This window comes from Thalassophryne amazonica, chromosome 13 (genome assembly GCF_902500255.1).
Source record: "Thalassophryne amazonica chromosome 13, fThaAma1.1, whole genome shotgun sequence".
In the NCBI taxonomy this organism is placed as follows: domain Eukaryota; kingdom Metazoa; phylum Chordata; class Actinopteri; order Batrachoidiformes; family Batrachoididae; genus Thalassophryne; species Thalassophryne amazonica.
The window spans coordinates 24,926,704-24,949,295 of NC_047115.1; the positions used below are offsets into that span (position 1 = coordinate 24,926,704).

The window sequence follows — 22,592 nt, forward strand, 5'->3', positions numbered from 1 at the left end:
TAAAGGAGCAGTAAAGCTGGATGTCATCTGCATATAACTGGTAAGAAACATCAGTGAATCTTTGAATGCTCTTACCTAAAGGGATCAAATACAATAAAAACAAAATGGGGCCCAAAACAGAACCTTGAGGGACTCCACATAACAGGGCCGCAGACTCTGAGGTGTAGCAAACTGAAACCCAAAAAAGGTGGTAGACTCAAGTTGAATGGAGCAGATATAGCATGCAGTGGACAAGCACAAAAGTACATATCTTGACAACTGTTTTATCGTTGAGACACACTTGCAGAGCTGCTCTGCTAGCTGTGCAATATGTAGACAGTATGTGGGAGAAAGCAAGAGAAAGTATCCCCTCCACCCCCCGCCCAGCAAAGGTATAGGGGAGTGGCAAGCAGTAGATAATTTACAGTTAAAACGTTCAATTTCTGTACCTACGTATTCCTATTAAGGATTAAGGGAGTCTGGAGCCTATTCCAGCAGTCACTGGGGAAGAGGTAGGGTTCACCCTGGACAGGCCATCAGTCTATTACAGCACATATTTATTGGAGAAGTCCTATATTGGTCATGAAGTCAACTGGTACCATTATTTCTCCCCAGATTCCACAACATGAAGTGGACGCCAACTAGGTTACTTCCTCAGCCAAGGATGGTACTCATTTATAACTGGATGGACAGGGACGATGCAGAAGAAAAGTCTTGCCCAAGGACACAGACAGGTAGCGTGTCTCGGAATCAGCCCTGGAATATATACTAGTCGTCTAACTCTATCCCACTGTGCTACCTGCCCTGCATACTTTCTTAGAGAGTTGAAAGAACCTTCAAAAATAATATAGTCTTTAAATTAAAATGTACACAATACTTGTTCACAGTGAGATGCAGCGAGATAGGCATCAATTGTTAAACAAAGCCGATTCTTTTGGAGGCGAATCAAACAGTCATTCTCAGCACATGAAGTGAAACATATCGACTCGGTTATCCGATTCAGATTAATTTCATTGTCTACTTCTGTTTTAAAAACACCCGGCCAGACGTGCTTCTGTCCACATTTCTTCTCCATGTCTCTCCATCCATGCCTCTTTCATCCCGTCCTCCTTTCCCCTCTCTGCCAATTATCTCTTCGTCAGTCTGTCACACTTTGTAGTCTAATAAAGGCATTCTAAATTGATGCCCATCCTGCCTTTATCCCCCTGATAAAGCACAACAATTAAAGCTCATGTCTCTTTGCTCAGGGCCTTTGAAGGTTCACAAAGCATCACCCAGAAAGAGGGGGAGGTGGTGGAGCAGCACACATGTTAGCAGGCCTCACTCTCCCTCTCTGTCTGTGCAGACTAACAGGCACACAAAGCGCAGGTATATTGCATGCACCCCAGTATAATATGCATTATCACACATAAACATGCATACTACTGATGCAACAATACTGCATAAGACATTTAACATATATTACATGAATTAGGCAGGTGTGTTTCTGTGTATGCCACTTCCTTCGGGATTTCACAGTCATGTCATAACCATCAGGTTTGCACTGACCTTCCACTTGACCTCTGACTGCTCCAGGGCCACATCCAGTCATTAGCCCCTTTTACACAGCCTGTTCAAGGCAATGCTACACCATTATTCCACCTTGTTATTCTGTATAAAACACACAAACAGAAGTGGAGGCATTAGTGTCATGCCGTTATACCAGCAGCGGAGGTACTGTGTAAAAGGGGCTTGGGTGGGACAGTGCTGTGAAATTTATTCATTTATTTATTTTATGGATGACGTGTCATGTGTGTGAACCTCCACCTACAAGATTTGGAGAAATCAGCAGCTAACCAACAGGAAAATGTCTGTGGAGATTCTCAGTCATCCAAGTCATGGTATTCAGGTTGAGTCAGGTCAACTGGACTTGTTCAGTTTCCTTCCTTGCAAACATTTCACATTTAATTCCTAGATTTTGTTTAGGTCCTTGAAAATGTTTTTCTGGATGAAGAGCGAAACATTTTCAAGGAAGTAAAAAAGTCTACATGACCTGACTCAACCTGACTACAGGAAGATGCTACTGTCAAAATCTCTGTGATTTGGGCTATCATATCTCACAGCATGTCGAGATTCAGCATCACGAAATATATGATTATCTATTGGTTCGTGATATTGTCACGAAAAGTGCTAAATTTTCGTAAGAGGAGCACGCATTCATTCTAATACCTTCCGTGAGGGGTGCACAAAATTAAATTATGGTATGGTTTTAGTTATGGTTAGGGGGATGGGTAGGGTTAGTAATAGTAAAATAAAAATTTAAAAAAAAAATCCCTGTCATGAAAATTTGACTAATTTTGTGATGGGAGCATGAAAAAAAACTCTTGACACTGGGTTGGATTTGGGGTGGTAGTGAAGTGCAAGGAGCTCCTTGCGCAGTGCCACTTGACGATGGAGAGCCGAACATCTCCATATACTCATTCTTTGAGGTACTTGTATTTCCAACACATCTTATACGACACTGTCCATGTGAAAACCTTTGATTCCAGAATGGCAGCATGGAAAATATCACACCGGGGCAGCATTTTGCCTTCTTTATTTCCTTCAGTGTAAACAAGCAAAGGGGACATAATTAGGGGCCCTCTTTCTGCCAGTATAGCTCCAATTTAAAAATAAATATTGTTGCACATATAACATTGACTATGCTGGTATGTGTGCATATGTGTGGGTGGGGAGGTGGCGAGGGACGCAATTCAGCTGTATCACCCCATCCTGCTTAGAGTTTCACTATCTCCATCAAACCCCCCCACCCCCCCCCCCCAAAAAAAATCAACATTTGCTGTTTAAAATCTTACATGTTCAACCTCAGTTTCTCAGCACTGCCATCATTATATGCTTGATCCGGCCCTATAGCACCTCTAGTTTCTATAACTCCCATTAAAAACTGTTTACACAAAGCATTAATATCGCCTGAGTGAATTCATATTGCCAACATCATATTGATTTTTACGCAAGGCCATCAAATATGGCCACGGGTATTACAAAGGCTTTTCATCTGTCCGTCTATCTGTCTGTGCTCAGCATAAGTCCGGTCCTATTACTGCCAGAGTCTTCAAATTCACAGGAAACATTCTTATGACACAGATTGGACAAGTATGATCTCTCAGACGTTAGCATGGTGATGTTACTTTCTGGTATCGCTAGCTGCTAACTTTGCTTTGTTTTTGGCTAAATGTAACACCTTTAACATATATTATGTAAAAGCTAGCGAGAAAAAAACGCTTCTAAAATCAAAAATGCTGTTTTTGGAACCTAATAACACTGCTTAAGTGATTTAGAAGACATTTCACTGACGTTAGCATGCACGCTAACATCCGCTAACTCAACACGCACGCTGTCCTGCAGACCTATTAAAACGTAAATATTGTTTATGATTGATAGAGGGGTTTTATTGAACATGTACAAATTGTACTTAAGAGAATAGGATCTTAATAATTAATTAAACAACTGCAAATTATAAAGGTCACAATGCTCATATGGCTGAGATTTTAGCATTGTGTTATTTTTCCCATTTACTCTGGTATGTGACAAAAAAAAGACAATTTCCTTGTCAAACACCTTCTTGCAGCAACCACAACCTGGTGAAAATTAGAAAGGAGAATATGACATTCAGGAAGAGCAAAGTAGAATTCATGAAAAGAAAACAACATCCATACTGACTCCATTATTTGTTACTAGTTGGTTAGTTTTTCTATTTTTCTGCCGCAAAGTTCTCCCAAATTTTCATTTGTTCTTTCACAAGGATAACTGCTATGATTTTTAACATGCATAATTTGCACATTTAAATGGTAAAAATGGTAAATGGACTGCATTTATATAGCGCTTTTCCTTCTGCATCAGACGCTCAAAGCACTTTACAATAATGCCTCACATTCACCCCGGTGTCAGGGTGCTCCAATACAAGGCGTTCACTACACACCGGGAGCAACTAGGGGATTAAGGATCTTGCCTAAGGGCCCTTAGTGATTTTCCGGAGAGGCTGGGAGTTGACCAAGGACCCTCTGGTCTCAAGCCCAACATTTAACCACTAGACCATCACCTCCCCATGTAGACCATATAAAACAAATTATATCACTGTACCACAAAATATTCATGCTTGTATCTAAGCCCACCAAGAAAAAAATCCTCTGAAGCTCCCACTGATACACAAACAACAAAAACCTTAACATGCAAACAAATGTGTATCATCCGCTTCATGACCAACTCGTACAACTGAGATGAAGCTAGAAAAGCACCATGAATAAGAGTCTAGACAGTATAACCGTATAATGGGTGCACTCAGGTATTTCGGACAACACTGTGAAATGTGACTCGAGCATTATTAACTTTGCATTTCTAAGGAAAGAAAAAAGTTTATGTTTTTGATAAAAAAAAAAAAAGAAAATGATTGGAAAATGACTGATGATAGTGGAGTAACAGCCAAGTGTTGTAAACAATTTGCTCAGGGTACTGGAAATTTGGCGAGTGCAAATTAAGCCATGGATAATTACTAAGTAAAAGCTAAAACGTGTTAAAAAAAAGAGAGAACATTTAAAAAACACAGCGTGATGCCTGCGAGAATGTTCAACATGTTCCTTCTTTGTTTACTGATTTGTTTTTGCTTGATGCTGTGTCAGCAGGGAAGAAGATTCTCTGCGATTTACATCTGACGAGCCGGTGCAATGAAACGATGTGAAGAAAAACAGATAAAAATGTCATTAAAATGCATCTTTGTCTCTAAAGGATTCACTGCACAATGTCGGTATGACAGACAGTCAAAATCAAATCTGCACCCTGTTATTATGCAGCATCCTTTTACCAGAATGAGAGATGACATAAACAGAAAGTTTTCAGCAGAACCACATGATGTTGTTTCCCAAAATGTTTCAAATGTCTTAACAAAATAAGAAATACTTGGAAAGCAGACAAATTTGTCAAACGGCACGGCACATCGAGCCTCAAGCAGATTTTCAGCCTGGTGGTGTCAGCTTGATTTTGGTGTCAAACTATTCCAGCCCTATTAATTAAATTAGTTCTCTTCTGCATGGATTAAACTGTGGTACATTCTATTATTTTTTTCCTTTTAACAGAAAAAAAAAATGCTTCTGTTATTGCTCTAGTTCCGTGCCTGCACATGGTCTGTGTGAGCAGCAGAACAGACATGATGAAAAAGCAGGTTTGCTCGATTTTTTTTTAATTGCTGTTATGCCTGGAACATACTGCAAGTGGCCTGACCATGTCAGGTCGGGTTAGGGTTATCATCCTTACTCGCATCCTTACAAGGCAGACAGCAGGACGGTAAAAAAAGAAAACATAAATGTTCATAAGGCACAATAACAGGTGTTGCTACTTGCTTCCACTGTTGTATAAATAAACTGTATTTCATACGGAGTCTTACAGCTGTGCAAGGTGTAGCAACTTACTGCCTCATTTGTTGTGAATCCTGTTGCTGTCTGCTGTGTGTGTGTGTGCGCGTGCATATGCGTTCAGTCTCCCCCTACCTGATTCCACTCACTGTGTGCTCTGATATAAGCATTAGCTTTAATATGATATTAGGTTACTGCGAGGGAACGCAAAAACTATTGCAAGGGAACACAATAATCTGGGCAAAAAACAAACAAACAAACAAACAAAAAACCACTGTCACCAGGTGGGCTCTGCACAAATGCCTTTTTTTTTTACAAATAAAAAAAAAATCACATATTTTACAAAAGCACATTTATATGTAAACACCCAACACACACCTCACATTAACTTGTTGGTTTTTACATATAATGAATGAGTCAACAATCAGTGTTAGCGGAGGCACATTTTATCCATAATCCCTTTGGCATCTGTCTGTGTTTGTTACAAAACTTCAGAATTAGTGCATTATTTAACATTAAAAGATATATGTTATATTTTAACTTTGTAGAAATGACAGAATTGACATTAATGAAGTTATTCTATCTGTATTATTTTTATTTATAAATCCAAACCATGAGTCAGCACTGCTTTATTTTCCAAGACCTCTGCCTCACGGCGACGCTGTTATTCAATAGAGAGTTGAGCTTCACTGCTCCTCTGCTGGAAGCTATGTAATAAACAGGAGCTTCCAGCAGTGGGCAGGATGCACAAAGACAGAAGTGCTGACTCATTGTGTGGGTCTGTGATCGCTTCTGATGCTACCAGAAGCAATCGTGGTGTTAAAGCTCAAAATCAGCTTGTTAGTAGTTGCAAGTGTATCGGAGACAATACTGGAAGTTATCAGTTATCTGTAGTTTCTGATCATTTTTTGGGTGGTTTATTGGTTTAGCTCCATAAAAGATAACTTTTCAGTTAGCTGATTATCTGTTATCGAAGCTAAGTTTTTGGTTAGCTGTGCCCACCACTGGTTAGTAGTTGAGTGAAGCAGTGTATTGTCAAACAACTGTTTTTACTCTTTTTAAATCATAGTGTCAACAGAAACTACTCAAATGACCCTGATCAAAAGTTTACATACCCCTGCTCTCGTGTACGTATGTGTATTGCCCCCTTTAACATCAATGACAGCTTGGAGTCTTTTGTGGTAGTTTTGAGGCTCTCTGATGGTAAAGCTGCCACTGAATGTCTTGAACTTTATTTACATCAATTACGAAGAAATACAAACAGTATAACACTCTATGGTAAATCTGTGTGGAGAAGACAGTTTTCAAAATCTGAGTGACTGTGCAAGAAGAAGAGTGAGGAAAGCCACCAAGACACCCAGACAACCCAGAAGAAGTTATAGGCTTATGTGGCTGTGATTGGAGAAATTGTGCACAGTGCAATTTTTGCATTTTGCATCACCATTCTTAACTTCATAGTGGAGTAGAGCAGAGAAGGATATTCTTTCACCAAAACAGATCTAGTCTTGCATCTCAGATGTACCTTCTGGCAATTTGTAGCTAAACATTCAGGTCTTCTTTTAAAGAAAATCCTCCTCTATACCACTTCATTGTGAAGTTGTATAATGTGATAAAAATGCAAATGAATCTGAATCAAATGTGCAGTTTGTTTTGGGAGAGAGCATGAGGCTATTCCCATGTTTGCATCCCACAAATAGAAAATTAAAGAGGAAAGACGAGACATACGGGTCTGTGTTGGAATCACACTGACCCTCTCTGCAGTGTAGTTACCTGGGTGCAGGCCCTTTTGAGTGAGTAATGTTGTTGAAACAAAAGCTCTGACAGCAAAAGTGTGGAGAGAGTGATGAGACATCCCGCTGGCGCGTTCGCTGGCCCTGGCCTCAGAGCGTCCTCGCTGGCTTTCCCTTTCAGAGGCGTACCCCCGAGCGCGCCGAGTCCTGCAGAGGTCCAGACCCCACCACTCACATTAATATTGTACTTAAAACATTTGATTAATATAAAACCAGCATTTGCAGTGCCTATAAAAAGCACATACTATTTTATATTTTTGTGTGTTTATGATGTAAAAAAAAAAGTCTTTCTTTACAAAGAAAATGCAACAAATAAATACATTTATAAAAAATATAAAACACAATATAACTGAATTAATTCAATGTACATCTAAATATTATTTTTTACAACCATGTAACTTTGTTAGGGCACTGATACAAGAACACTTCTACTTCACCAGATACCTTTTAAGAGTTGAGTTAAACTGATCTTTAACAAATGTAAAGTGATAATTTATTTGTGTTATGTTACAGGTTGTGTGTAGTGATGCAACCACTATGTTGTTTTGTTTTCTTTGTCATGTAGATCATCTTTTATAAATTTCTTTTCACTTTAAATTTAAAATTTTACTTTTGAATTTTTTTTTTTTTAAAAAGGCTGACTTCCTTTACTTTGTTGTTACATGTATAAAAATCTAAGCATGCAAAAGTCCAAGGGTGGCTATACTCTGTAGTCAGCACCTATATGAGAAAACATACATTATTTAATTTTAATATAAATAATCTTGAGAACTGTAAGTGATACGTGATCACTGGACTATGTTTAACATACTGAACAGCGTGGCTCCCTCTTATCACTCAGATCTTGTGGGACATTATAAACTTTCCTAATCCGCATGTTTTGTCAGGATAGAGGTTTACAATACTCTGTGTTCCAAAATTGCAAAAAAAGTCACTAGGCTGGTGGCCTCTCTCTTAATGGCTGTCACCTTTGATAAATGGAAAACACATATTGACATTAGAATCTGTATTGTGCTATTTTTTAAACTTGATTCATGTTGTACAGATTTGATTTAACTTTGAGTTTAACCACCATATGTTTGCTAAATGCATTTTTACAATATAAATTTGTGACAGATAACTGTCAATGTTATGCTGCCTATCACTGTTTGAAAGAAAAAATGTTGTTGTCCATTCAGCAGCTCCCGTATTATTCGGGGTCGCCACAGCGGATACAGCAGTTCCACATCGGTATTTGGCACAGGTTTTACGCCGGATGCCCTTCCTGACGCAACTCCAGTTTTATGTGGAGAAACACACACAGCTGCTGGCGTTCCAAAGAGGTCTCCCATCCAAGTAATAACCAGATCCTGCACTGCTTAGCTTCTGAGACGTGACGGGATCAGGCTGACACAGAGCAGACCAGCTGCTTGAAAGAAAAAAATACAAGGACAAAGAATAAATAAATAAATAAAGCCTTCAATATTGACAGGACAAAAAAAACAACAAAAAAAAAAACACTTTGAACAGACAGACAGCTAGACAGAATCCTTTGCTGTTACTATATACACCCCCAACCATTTGAGCATGGGTATAAAATATAATAATGGATAAAAGTTACACTTTTGAGTTTCTTTATCAGAATATTCCGATAAAGATGACATGTTCTGTCATCAAATAACTATGAGAGAGAAAGCAGCATGCTGTGTGCTTTGAAGGCATAAAGAAAGTAACTGAAGGAACTGAACTATATAAAAGAAGCTGAAGGGAAATGCCTCAGTGTCCCTTCTTCATTTGTCCAACAGAATATTTCTTTCAAGTCCACCAGCTGTGACAGAGAGAGAAAAAAAATGCTGTTTATTGGTTTTATATTGGAAACCTCCCATATGTTTTCTTTTTTTTTTTTGTTCAACACTCGTGAGATGATGTTCTAATAAAACCCTCCTCACCTTTACAGGGCTAAACTTTGAGGTGACCATGGGATCAGTTTCAGGCTCAGAGGGATGTCTGGCTGTCATGGAGCGTGTGACATGATGCACAAACAATCGCTCAAACAACTCGGCCAAACTGTATGAAGAGCAGGAGGGAGAGGAAAATAAATCTGCTGGTGATGAGGGTAAACGTATGGAGAGCTGACAGGGAAAAAAACAAGTCCACTGGTTTAATACAGTCAGAAAAAAGTAAACAACAGGAGTTTAAATATTTTGCTCTCTTTGGGTGCCTGCCTTTCCACATCTACCTGACTTTCAGGGGTCAGTTGTAAAAAGGGGGACAAATTAAGACACTTTGCTTAATAGCACCACTGTAACATTGAGGTTTAAATTAGTTATGCCAGATAGCAGATGTGACAAACTAAAAATCATTATTTTCAGAAATGAATAGCTGAAATCTTTCTGTTCGGTTGGCTGCAGGGTAATTACTCAAATACAAAGATGATGAAAACACAAATGTTAACATGTCATTTTCACCCACTGGATTTATCAGAATGATCTGCAAGCCACCTGTTGTAAAAATGATCTCATTTACTCATTTCCTCATTCGCAAATCAGAACACTGCCTGATTCAAAGAAATAATTAAATGTGAAAAGGGGAATATCAATGTGAATATGGCTGATGTGACAAATGATTAGAGCATATAAAATTTAAATAAAACATTAATGGTGAGTAAAACCAAGAGTTTATGCAGAACAAATCTGACTCAGTTTAAACTGACTGCACAAAACTATACCTGTACTGCCACCATGTGGTTGCAGGGAGGAAAAGAAAATTACACAGAAAATGTAATTTTATCGCCCAAATTCCATGAAGTGATCTGCAGCTGCACTGCAGCCTGTGTTTTTGATGTTTTTGTTTGCGTATTTGTTTTTAACATGAATTTGAATAAAATATGTTGTTTTCTTTTAATTGTTTAACACCAGGTCCAGTGAACCCTCTGATTCTCCCTGAGGAAACTAGAAAAAAAAGAAGCAAATAAGAATGAATGATTGCCCAAAATAAGAGAGTCACTCTAAAAAGAAAAACAGGGATAAACAAAATTAAAATACAGAGTGTAATTATCTTATTAATTAAATGATAAATGACTCAGAAAACCCATAATTTACATGTTTGACACCAAGTCATGCAAATTAGGTTTTGAGATACAAGATACAAAGAATGAGTGAAGATAGACTGGTAAATTGAGAATCGAGCCTTCTGGCTCAGCTCTCGTGTTGGCGATCCTCCTGTCCTGTGCGCCAATAGCATTTCTTGTATATTCATCCGTGAATTGTTCTGTAATTTATGTCTGTAGCATGGCCCAAGCAGAGGGTCACCCCTTTGAGTCTGGTCTGCTTGAGGTTTCTTCCTCAGAGGGAGTTTTTCCTTACCACTGTTACTCTGGGGGTTGGTAAGGTTAGACCTTACCTGTGTGAAGCTCTTTGAGGCAACTCTGTTGTGATTTGGCGCTATATAAATGAAAATTAATTGAAAATTGAAGCTCTTTCTTCACCAGCACAGTCTGTTACATCATTCACAAAACATTGGAAACAACCCCAATCCTTCTGTCTATCTTATGCTCTAACTTACCCCCACTCGTGAAACAGACTCCAAGTTACTTAAACTCACTCCACTTGGAGCACAAAGTCCCCTTTGATCCAGAGGGGACAATCCTCACTTTTCACCACATGGTCTCAGATTTGGAGGTGCTGACCCTCATCCCAGTCACTTCACACTCTGCCTCAAACCTACCCAGCGCGCCTCGGAGGTCACTTTGTCAGGAAGCCAACAGACCCACATCATCCACAAAAAGCAGAGATGCAATCCTGAGGTCAATGAATTGGACACCCTCCAGTAGACCTGTTTAAAATGTCAAATGTTACAAAATCTTTTGGGCTACATGTTGTTCTTGTTCCAATAATAAAGTAAAAGATCTGTTCCAAATTTGATTGTAATCGGACATTGTTTAGGGGTCCCCCACAAAGCAACTATTTTCCCCAAACAAGCAAAAAGGGGAGACGACTTCCAGTAATGTTCTCCTCTGGGTGACCAATCAACCACAACTTTTTGCGATTAGAAGCCATCACATGTACATGTAAGAGAAAAATAATGGCATCAGAGTCTTCTCTCGTTAGGGTGACGCTGCCTTGAAATTGGACGGAGAGGAAAATGGTTTCACTCTGGGGGACCTCTAAATCGTATCTGATTGAGTTCAAATTTGGCCTGCACCTAAAAAACCCCAAGTGGAACAAAAACAACATGTGGCGCAGTGAACACATCCACTAGCAGATGATGTAGCCACGGCCTCTGATCACTTCATCCGTCTTTCATGATGAAATAATGTTGAATTAATGTGGAAATGATTGTTGTGCAAAAGCTTCAGATATCTGTCACTGAGGTAGATGATGATTGGAGTGCAGTTTTAAGCAGAAACAACGTGATAATCTGTGAACCGTGACTAATGATGCATGCACAGTGAAGACCGGGCCGACCGATTTTTAGGGGGGACCGTTCGCTCGGCGACACCGGTTTCCCTAATCCCACCAAAGTGACTCTATCCTCATATGTTTACATCATAGAGGGGCCTTCTGGATCTCCCTTTGATTGTCTCTCACCTAGGACCAATTTGGCAAGGGTGGCCCTACCAGGAGCTAATGCTCCAGATGCTGCAGTTACCAGGATCTGTGAAGCACACAAACCCCTCCACCAGCGAGGGGCCATCAGACTTCAGTAAATACACTTTCATCTACTTTTCATGTACTATTCATTAAATAACTGTTATTATCGAGATAACCTTCAATAACAGCTCAAAATCATGCTTGAAAAGTCCTAGAACCTGTGTTTTTTTACTATTTGACTCCCCACTCTGATTTTCCTGCCTTGTATTAGCATGTACTCTATTCCTTCAATCATCAAATATTTTATACTGTCTGTTATGTGCCGACGCGGGTTGAGGAGCGGACCTGCGTCTGACTGAACCCAGCGCTAAATAACCAGAAAGCGGTTCCAAAAACAAAATATTTATTTCCCTTTCCGTGCAATAATTGTGTACAACATAATATATAGCTTGTCTGGCGGAGTGAAGGACGGCGCGCTCTCCAGCGCCCAAAGGGATCGAAGCCCGGCGCTTCTGGACTCAAATTCACCGCCAAACACCCCCCAGGTGGACACGACAAACTGACTCTCTGATGTGTGCTGACAGCATGTGTCCCTCACCCGTCCTCCTTCACAGGCACGATGTGTCAAACCCAGGCGCGGTCCTCAGAGTCTCACAAACCAACGTCACAAGGTCGAGTTCCCGGCAATTCTGCTTGAACCACTCATGGCTTAAATGCAGAACGCCATCTAATTATCTGCTTCAGCTGAAAGTCCTTAAGTCTGCACGTGAGCATCATCCACAGGTGCTGCGAGTCATTAGGCCTGCACGTGGACATCCTCCACAAGTGCAGCCAATAATGTTGATGAGGGTAAAGGATTCTTCTGCCAGCACCTTCTCCACAGACAAAAACCAGTTTGCATACCACCTGGAGAGCAAAGAAAAGAAAACAACACAAAAATATCCAACCAAACCCCCCAACACACAACACTGTCAGCTTATCAAATGGATACCTCTTGTATTTTCAACAACATAAACACACTGAGGTAATGACAAACCATCGTTATCTCCTGACACAGGAGGGGAGTCAGAAGTGTGAGTTGCAAAACTTTGTTTCTCAGCAAATTGTTGTGACCTCACAGAGTGAGAATGTGTTTTTAAAGGGATTTAAGAGACCGGTATCCCACAGAGTGAACACAGAGATAGAAGAAAACATTCTGGAATAGATTTAGATTCCTAACATATTCTGCTCAACTCTTCCTTAACCAAACAACCATCTTGTGATGAAATTTCTTTGGGATATGTACATCACCTTTAGAGTTACTGTATAACATCAAATTTATCTATATAGCACAAAATCACAACACAAGTCGCACCAAGGTGCTTCACAAGGGTAAGGTTTAACTTTACCAATTCCAGTGAGCAAGTACTTTGACAATGGTGGTAAAGCAAAACTCCTTCAAGCATTTTTTTTGAGGATGAAACCTCAAGTAGACCAGACTCAGAGAGGTGAATTCTAACAGTAACACAGATCAAATAAACAAAGTACAACAAAGAATGATCAAACATGCAAAACAGGAATAAATCCATAGACAGATAGACAAGGGTGAACACAAAACATCCCGTGGTTGTTGGTTGTCTGGTTTATGAAAGGGAACATAAATATGAACTGCATTCACTCAAGACCATAAGAAGAAGCTCAGCCTGATAGTTTGTAAGTGCAGCTGATTGTTCAGATAAGAATAAACACTTTGTAAAGAATGATCTGTCTTTTTCTTGTTCAGTTTGTGCAGCCCCCCCCCCCCTTTGCTGGACATGGAAGTATCAGACCTGGAATGTGAAAGTCCAGAAAAATGTTTGTTCAGCAGGGATCAAGTCACCACTGAGCTACACAAGCAAATGGAAGCCGAGCTGCTAAGATTCATCCAAGTGCTCAGTGCCTCCTTCAGGAAAGAAGACGAACAGAAGGAGTTGTTCCAAGAACAGCTGCAAGACAAAGAAGCCAGCTTCCAGCAAGTGCTGGAGGACAAAGAAGCTCACTACCAGCAACAGATGAGGCTCAAGGAGGCTGAGTGCCAAAAACTGCGGAAAGAGATGAGGACTAAAGAGGCTAACTTCCACCAGTTGGTGGAACAGAAAGAGTCCAGCTACCAGCAGCAGTTAAGGACCAAGAACGCTGAGTTCCAAGAACTGCGAGAAGTGATGTTGAACAAAGAGAATGATTTCCACCGGGTGGTGGAACAGAAAGATTCCAGCTACCAGCAGGAGATGAGGACCAAGGAGCCTGACTTCCACCAGTTGGTGGAACAAAAAGACTCCAGCTACCAGCAAGAGATGAAGACCAAGGAGACTGATTTCCATCAGTTGGTGTAACAGAAAGACTCCAGCTACCAGCAAGAGATGAAGACCAAGGAGACTGATTTCCATCAGTTGGTGTAACAGAAAGACTCCAGCTACCAGCAAGAGATGAAGACCAAGGAGACTGATTTCCACCAGTTGGTGGAACAGAAAGAGTCCAGCTACCAGCACGAGATAAGGACCAAGGAGGCTGAGTTCCACCAACTTCGAGAAGTGACGAAGATGGAGACTGATTTCCACCAGTTGCTGGAACAGAAAGAGTCCAGCAACCAGCAGCAGTTAAGGACTAAGGAAGCTGAATTCCACCAACTGCTGGAAGAGAAAGAAGCCAGCTTCCGGGTAGAGAAAGAAAAAATTGAGGAACGCCTCCAAAAACCCATGGAAGCCAACAAGAGGCACTCAGAAAGAGAGTTGGCTGCCATGAAAGACTACTAGTGGATGTTTGCCGGCGTAATGTCTTGTGACCCACTGATTTTTGCTGGTGTAATGACTGCAAAGTATTTCAAAAAGTAAAGAATAGCAACAGAACTTGGTGGAGTCATGCATTTATTTACGTATTTATTTATTTTTCTTCTCAACAAAGAGTCGATTCCATTTTGGTGTTTGTTCTTCTACATCATTGCATCGTATCAATATCTCCACCAGAGGTCCTCCGTGAGTAAAGTTAACAAAAGTTTTAAAACAATTCCATACTTCACAAAATCTCTCACCACCAGAGTGAGCCGACTGAAGCTCGGCACATCTGTTCTTCAGCACTGGATTGGAGGTCGGCCACTGTTCTCTGAGGCTCTCTAAATATGTCATTACGTGTTTCTCACATTTCTGCAGGCCAGTGGGACCGGCAAAGAATAGAACAGCCAATGACATACATTAACATGGCCTCCTTCCCTCTCATTCTCTCTTGCTTGTTCTCTAGAAAGACTGAGGAAAAGCATTTCCTTCATGAACCTCCTTTTTCTCCATCAGTCCTGCTTTTGTCCAAATAAGCCACAGGGATGAGAGCAATCCATGCAGGCCAGTAACAGTCACCATCAACATAACATAATGACAAAATCAACATATTATTGTTCTTATTGTGGGAGGTGATGGCCTAGTGGTTAAGCGTTGGGCTTGAGACCAGAGGATCCTCAGTTCAAATCCCAGCCTGACTGGAAAATCACTAAGGACCCTTGGGCAAGGTCCTTAATCCCCAGTTGCTCCTGGTGTAGTCAGCACCTTGCATGGCAGCACCCTGATATCAGTGTGTGAATGGGTGAATGTGAGGCATAATTGTACAGCACTTTGCGCATCTGATGCAGATGGAAAAGCGCTGTATAAATGCAGTCCATTTACCATTAATAGTTGAACAGAATTTCATACACGGAGGGTCACTTATTTTTAGCATTTAAGTATTTGGAGTGACTATTTTTTGTAATTTTGCATATTACAAAACGGATTGTATATTGTTAAACAATCCGTTGATGTGAGTGAATTCCGTTATTATATAACAAATTTCGCACACAATGGACAAAACGTCCTAACCCATGACAATTATTTCCATTAAAAACCCCTTGTATGTACCAGACAGAGCAGTCTGGCTGTGCCCAGCTGCAACAGAGGTACGAAACGAAGTTCAGCACTGGCACTCGCCGATTCAACGAAAGTGGTTATTGTATTTTTCTGTATTCTGTATTTTCCTTGATTAAAAGGATAGGTGTTTATTTTTTTCAAACCATGCTCAGACCCGGCACCTAAATGAGGCAGGCCTTTATTCAAGTGATTATTAACAAATACGCGCTTATTAACAAAATGCTGCCTGCACCGTAATACGGAGTTACATTTCACACATATTCGGTGTGGTGAACCAAAGACAACCACTTTAGATCAGAGCCTTCTGTGTAGTTGCGAACTCTCTCCGTAGCCTGACGTGCACTTGCTAAATGACGGAGACCGCAAAGGCTGTGACTGGTCACTTTTCCGCTTTCACTCCTTCCTCTCCCATCATATTTTAAAAGTTTTTGAAATACGCCTGCTGATTACATTTTGATCATGGATCAAAGAGGAACATTTGGCAGCAAAGTCCGCAAATATGACTAACTTTACAACATAGAGTCAGAAAAAGACACTCAAATTACCTGCAATTCATGGAGGGAAATTGCACGTATGCCCCGTAATGTTGGTTTGGAGGTTGATGATTATATACAGAAGTGGAGCTCGTTGAAGGACAAACTGATCCAGAAAAAGACACTGTTCCTGTGGTAAATTGCAAGACACCCACCAACACAACGGAGAACTATAAAAGGGTCACGCGCACGTCTATGCCATTGCGTGGCCACTGAGTTACGGAGTTGTAGAAGCATAAATCGGCTTTAGGATTTTAAGATAAAACTCTGCAGCAAACTTAGAAAAATGAGTGACTTGATTAAAAACGTAATCTTAACACACATAATGCCTGGCGCTTATTTAAGGCAGGCGTTTATTTTTCAGACGAAGTTTTGACCCGGTCATTAAATGAGGCAGGCCCCTATTCAAGGTCATGCATTTAATCAAGGAAATACATAAGACTAATTGGTACTGAGGTTTCCCTATAGATCGTTCAGCGCCTCCTGACTGTAACTACGTAATCCGTTTCATACATATGGCGGATTTTGTCCACTGGATTTTGAATTATAATGGACAAAATTTGCTGGTCCATTCGATGCATGTTTTACTGTATATTGCATTAACCATTGATGAATTACAGCTCCTGCCTTTACAGAGGCCACATGTAATTGGACAAACTAAACAGTCAAATCGGCAAAGAAGTCTTTGGACTAAATGCTAAAAACCTACCCTCGTATTACATCCACCACAGACGTAATAAAATCATCTGTCATGGTCTGCCTTCGTTCTTGCCCTTTTTAACCTCTTGTGTGTAGTTTGTCTGTTTTCCCTCCAGGTGGCACGCTGCAGAGCCGAGGAACACCTGCAGCTCAGACTGTGACTGTGCATGACCAAGAACTGTTTCCAAGAACTAATTCCAAGAACTGTATGAGCTCTGATGCAGAACCACTAAGAACTTTCAAAGTCGTTTCTAAAGTCAAGTCCAGCTTAATTGGAACTGCGTCACAAGACGCGCAGCAGCTGACCTCTGAGGACAATTCATGAACTGTGAATGTTCCTGCCTTAAGTCTACAGTGAATTGTTTGTGGTTAAAGGCTTCCACTGTTACGAGTGCAATCACTCACCTCTGTTCTCCTCCGTCCTCAGCTCTCTGCTTCCCACCTGGCCCCGGTTCCAGCTCCATATACTCCAGGACTTCAACTCATTCTCAGACTCCCAAGTCTGTCCCTGTGCGCACTGCGGCTCCAGAACTTTCACCACTATATGTGGGCCTGGTCTCGGCTCAGCAGGCTTCCTCCAGCTCAGCACCTCAGTTATTTATTATTGTAAATAAAGCTCTTTTTGTTCACAACCTGTTCTGGTTCTTGCTCCCTAGCGTTTGAGTCCATCACCTGTACCAGTCCAGTCCTGTCCGGACCTCTAACCACAACATCATCTGCGTTTATTTATTTATTTGACCTAATATGTATCTGTGGTGCAAATTTGATGAGAATCCGTGAAGTAGCTTTGACCCTTTGATCCTGACCCTTTGATAGGCTTTGATCCTTCAAAGCCTATATAAAGTGAAATCCTGAGCCACAAATCAGATCCGGATCACCTCCAAAGTTCAGTGAAGTCTTCCATGCCCTAATATCTATCTGTGGTGAAACTTTCGTCAAAATCTGTGCAGATGTAATCCTGCTAACAGACAGACAAATAAATAAATAAATGCCAATGATTTTGTTACATCCTTGGCAGATGTAAATATATTCCACAGTTTATGTTTGAATAATTGTTAACTCAAAATATTTTGTTGATGCAACAAAATCAAGATTACAGGCAGATAATCTTTGTTCTTTTTATTTGCAAACACATAGATGTACTATGTTGTACTTTTGTTGTGAATATGGTTATTGTTGGTTCACATTCAGTATAATGTAGCAATTAATGTATGATTAAATTCAATATTTAATTTATACTTTGAATTTCTGTATATTTTTTGTTTTTTTAAACTCATCTTTTTTTTTTTTTTTGGACAGCTGTGTTAAACAATGATTCCAAGCTTTCGTCTGTACACTGCATGGGTCAAACATAGCAGTTTTTGAATTCTGAGACTCATTTCACAAGGACCTGGATCAATGCTAAAATTTTGTTGGATTTTCCTGTTGTAGCAGTCTAATTAAAAGGGGTTCATTGTTTTCTTGCAAAGAGCTGGGCAAATATCAAGTTTTCTTGGCAGTCATATGGAGTCAGCTGAAGGGCAGGCCCCTCCAGCCAATCAGAATCTGACATTGGATTAGAAGTGCTAAAGAAGAGCTGTCCTCTTTTGGCATCTCTGTCAGCAGATAGAGTTTCCACAGTATCCGTGGATAATCCTTGACATGAGCAACTGGACAGAAACATGACGTGAGTGTATTCACAGTGGTGAAGAGTGACTTTGTGTATAGCAGTTCACGTTTCTGAGAGACGTTGACCAAAAAGCACAAACCTACAGGCACGAACAACAAACTGTACCTCCTTCATCAAGAGAATATACCATCAATTAAAACTGCTCGAGGTGAAACTCTCAAGCTAGTCAGCAGTTACAAGAATTTGGGATTAACCATTGACACAGGGCTTTCTTTTAAAGTTCATTTTCAACACCTGATCTCCAAATCAAGGGTGAAAGTAGGTTTCCTCTACAGAAACATGTCATGTTTTTCCTTAACAGCTTGGAAGCTCCTGATAACTGCTACCTTCTTGCCTGTACTGGACTACAGTGATGTTGTGTACAGGTGTGCTCCAACCAGTTGTCTACAGTCCTTGACTTCGCTGTATCACTGTGCCTTGAGATTCATCACTGGTTGTAGCCGCCTCACCCACCACTGTGAGTTGTTTGCCAGTGCTGGCAAGCCTTCTTTGAATGTAAGACGACAGACATTGGATGACTGCAGTTTACAAGACTCTTACTGGGCTGGTTCTGACTTATTTATCCAGTTTACTTTGGAGATCTGAAAGCCGTTATGCTTTGTGATCAAATGACATGTTGTGCTTTTGTGTACCTCGGGTGCGTACAGAAACGGGAATGTCCTCCAATCTGAACTGAAACTGTCTGGGCTGACATCTTTGAATGCCTTCCACTCTATGTTAAGAGACTGCAAACAGAATCCTTCATTGGTTGCTGGTTCATTTTAGGGTCCATTTTAAGATTATGTTCATTTTTAAGTCTCTCCATGGTCTAGCTCCGTCGTACCTCTCTGGGCTTCTTTGGCCTTATGCACTTAGTCGGTCTCTCAGGTTGGCTGACCAGCTGTTTCTGCTAGTGTCTAGATCGAAGAGAAAGCTCAGAGGGGACACGGCTTTCGCTGTCATTGCTCCCAAACTGTGGAACAGCTTGCCTTCTGGGTGTTAGGGAGAACCCTCATTGGCCATGTTTAAAGTTTGTTTAAAAACCTATCTTTATTCCTTGGCTTTTGACACAAATGAGGCTTAGTTCGATAATATTTTAAGTTGCATTTTAGTGGTTCTTATCTTCATTTTATTGTATTTTAACTTGTCTTTTGTTTTTAGTGTACAGCACTTTGTGTCAGTGCTGGCTGTCTTAAGGTGCTTTATAAATAAAGCTGGTATGGTATGGTATGGTAGAAGCCGTTTGCACATTGCCCATATTTCTAATGTTACTATGGCCAAGCTGTTTGGTTAATCTGTTTATTCCTTGTATTTTATTTGTTTTTATTTGCTCTCCCCAGTTTGTGCGTGGCTAAAATTACATGCAAACACACATGCACACACACAACTGTTTGTCTTTTCTGCATTCTGCTGTACACAGGTGTTTTTAATTTGACAAACAGAGAGTGGCGGAAGACATCAAAAACACTACGCATTTCACTCATGGTGCCAACATAACACTTAACTCACTCATGGTGACAGCAACATAAAACTTATTTAAACTGCCTAAACCAACCGAACTACAAAAACATAATAAATCAATAACACTAGCAGCACTGTTAAACTAACATGAACCACAATAACATTTAAAACCCTAAACTCCCATGGTGCATTGCAGCACAACGTCCATTGCTTATTGGTTAGCCACAATTGCTAATGTCCTATCAACTTCCCATTTTTGCAGCATTCATACTTGACCCACAATACATAAGCATGCCAAACGGCAAATGTCAGTTCTTCCCGGTTTTTGCTTGATCAAAGCCAGACACTTGCACGCACACATGCATACAGATGCCACTTGGCTATTATAATATAGATAAATACACATCAGGCCAATAATGTCATAACAATACAAACTATAAAAAGGAGGACATACAATGTTGACAAATATGACAACATACATCCAAAATATTATAATAAATGTATTGTTATACCCATAATTTATGAAGAACAGCCTGAATATATCTGTCATCACTTTAAGATACTTGTAACAGTAGTTAGTACATTTCTGGGAAATAGAATGACACAAATACTAGTTTCAAATGTGGTGGCAAAGTCAATCTGGATGACGGCATTAAAAAAGTCTGCTGGATTTTGCACTGAAAATCTGCACAATGCGTAAGCATAGAACACTTGACAAAGTGCTTTTCCACTGACTTCTATTTTGATGAATCATTACAAAGTCATACAACCATAAATCTGCTGTATTAAACCAGAGAGAGAGAGAGAGAGAGAGAGAGAGAGAGAGAGAGAGAGAGAGAGAGAGAGAGAGAAGAGAGAGAGAGAGAGAGAGAGAGAGAGAGAGAGAGAGAGAAAGAGAGAGAGAGAGAGAGAGATTGCTCATTGTGTAGATTTTCAATGCAGAAGTACACAAATATTTTTTACTGTCATCATGCAGATTGACTTTACACCACAATTGTTATTATTATTATTAGTAGTATCAACAGCATGCTAACAAAGATAAAAATATTTTCTGTTACAAGTAGGGCTGCAACTAATGATCATTTTTGAAACTGATTAACCTGTTGATTAGTTTTCATTTAATCTAATGATTGTTTTTCAGTTAATCTAAAGATTATTTTTTGATCCAGTAATTAATCTTTTGTTAACTCAGTAAATCATCACTATGGATTCTTCCACTACATTTCAGTGTTGTGTCCAAATACAGTATTTTTTTTTTTTATAAAATTAACACAGCTTTGTCTCTTTTTGAGACACAAAAAGACAAAAAAAATAAAATAATTTAAAAAAAATCATGAGTTATAGGGCTGCAACTAATGACTAACTTCACTGTTGGCTAATCTGCTTATTATTTCTGTCTTAATCAATTAGTCGGTGATACATGTGAGATAATCTTGAAAAATGTTGGCCAATGTTGTGTCCACAATGCAAAGGTTTTGAGTTGACTGTCAAGGGAGTAAAGAAAGTAGCTTTTAGTTTGTTTGCTTGTTTTTGCCTGTATAAAATATTATTATTATTAAATACATTTATTTGAGAAATTGAAATCAGAGCTTGGGCACAGAATGATTATCAAAATGGTGATTAATAAGTGATTAATCATTGCAGCTGCAGATGTGAACAGGTTGGAAGCCAGAGATGAGCAAATCTGCCCTCTAATTGCTAAAATTTTTAATCCTTGTTTTTAATGAAAGTTATGTTTGAACCTCTTAGATATTATGTTTCTTGGCTAATTTGTCTGTGATATAGATCATAATATAACTTGCTAATACCTTCAAATCTCCTTATAATGATAATGATGATAATAATAATAATAATAATATCCTCAAATTTCCTCTGGAACGCCATGAGGCATACTGTTCATCTTCTTCTCACGCCACACTAACACAGTTTTCGTTACACATAGCATTTATATAACAACGAAAGCAGCACACCGCACATAAATGTCAAATGTTAAATGCAACATGTTTCATGTAAACATATAACTTTACTGATTCATGCTGAGGGTAACGGCCCGCCCATCTGGGGGCGGAGCTCGAGTACAGGGGGTCAAATATGAAAAATGTCGCAGTTGACCCTAATTCAGAGAACAAAAACCGTCGAGTTCTGTGCAACACATCCTAAGGGCTGACTTGCATCTCTTTTCATACAAAATTCAGTCTCAAAGTGAACTAACTCCTCCAGGAAATGGCAAGGAGACTTGAATTTGCAAGGTGGTTTTCCGGAAAACGAGATGGATGATTTGTTTCTATAGTTACATTGATCATGTGGTGTAAAAGATAAAGGGTTAAAACATAAAACAGGAAAGACTGAACTAAAAACTACGCACTGGGGAGAAAAAATTGCATGCTTTGGCCACATGGTCATGCAGAAAATGGTCCGATAATATTGATTGATTTTTCTGTCCTGTCAGTGTATGTGAAAGCATACATAATAGCATTAATATATTTTTCATACATTAGTTTAAAAAAGCAGCACTGATTTAGACCAGTGGTATTATTACCAGCCATGACTTGCAGAGTGTCGGCGGAGCAGCAACCTGAACTTTTGCAGACAACGTGAGAAACAAAAAGCCTCTCTGACGTC

General features: G+C 39.9%; 1 long non-coding RNA gene across 1 annotated transcript in view; it reads right to left on the minus strand.

Moving 5' to 3' along the window:
• The window catches only part of LOC117523865, a 59,589-nt gene extending 50,399 nt beyond the window's left edge, over positions 1–9,190 (minus strand). Inside the window, exons 1-3 of the long non-coding RNA XR_004564634.1 lie at positions 9,082–9,190; positions 7,134–7,300; positions 1,528–1,629 (exon numbers count right to left, since the gene is read on the minus strand). This is a non-coding gene — a long non-coding RNA (uncharacterized LOC117523865). The remainder of the gene's footprint in view (positions 1–1,527; positions 1,630–7,133; positions 7,301–9,081) is intronic.
• Between the last annotated feature and the right edge of the window lie 13,402 nt (positions 9,191–22,592).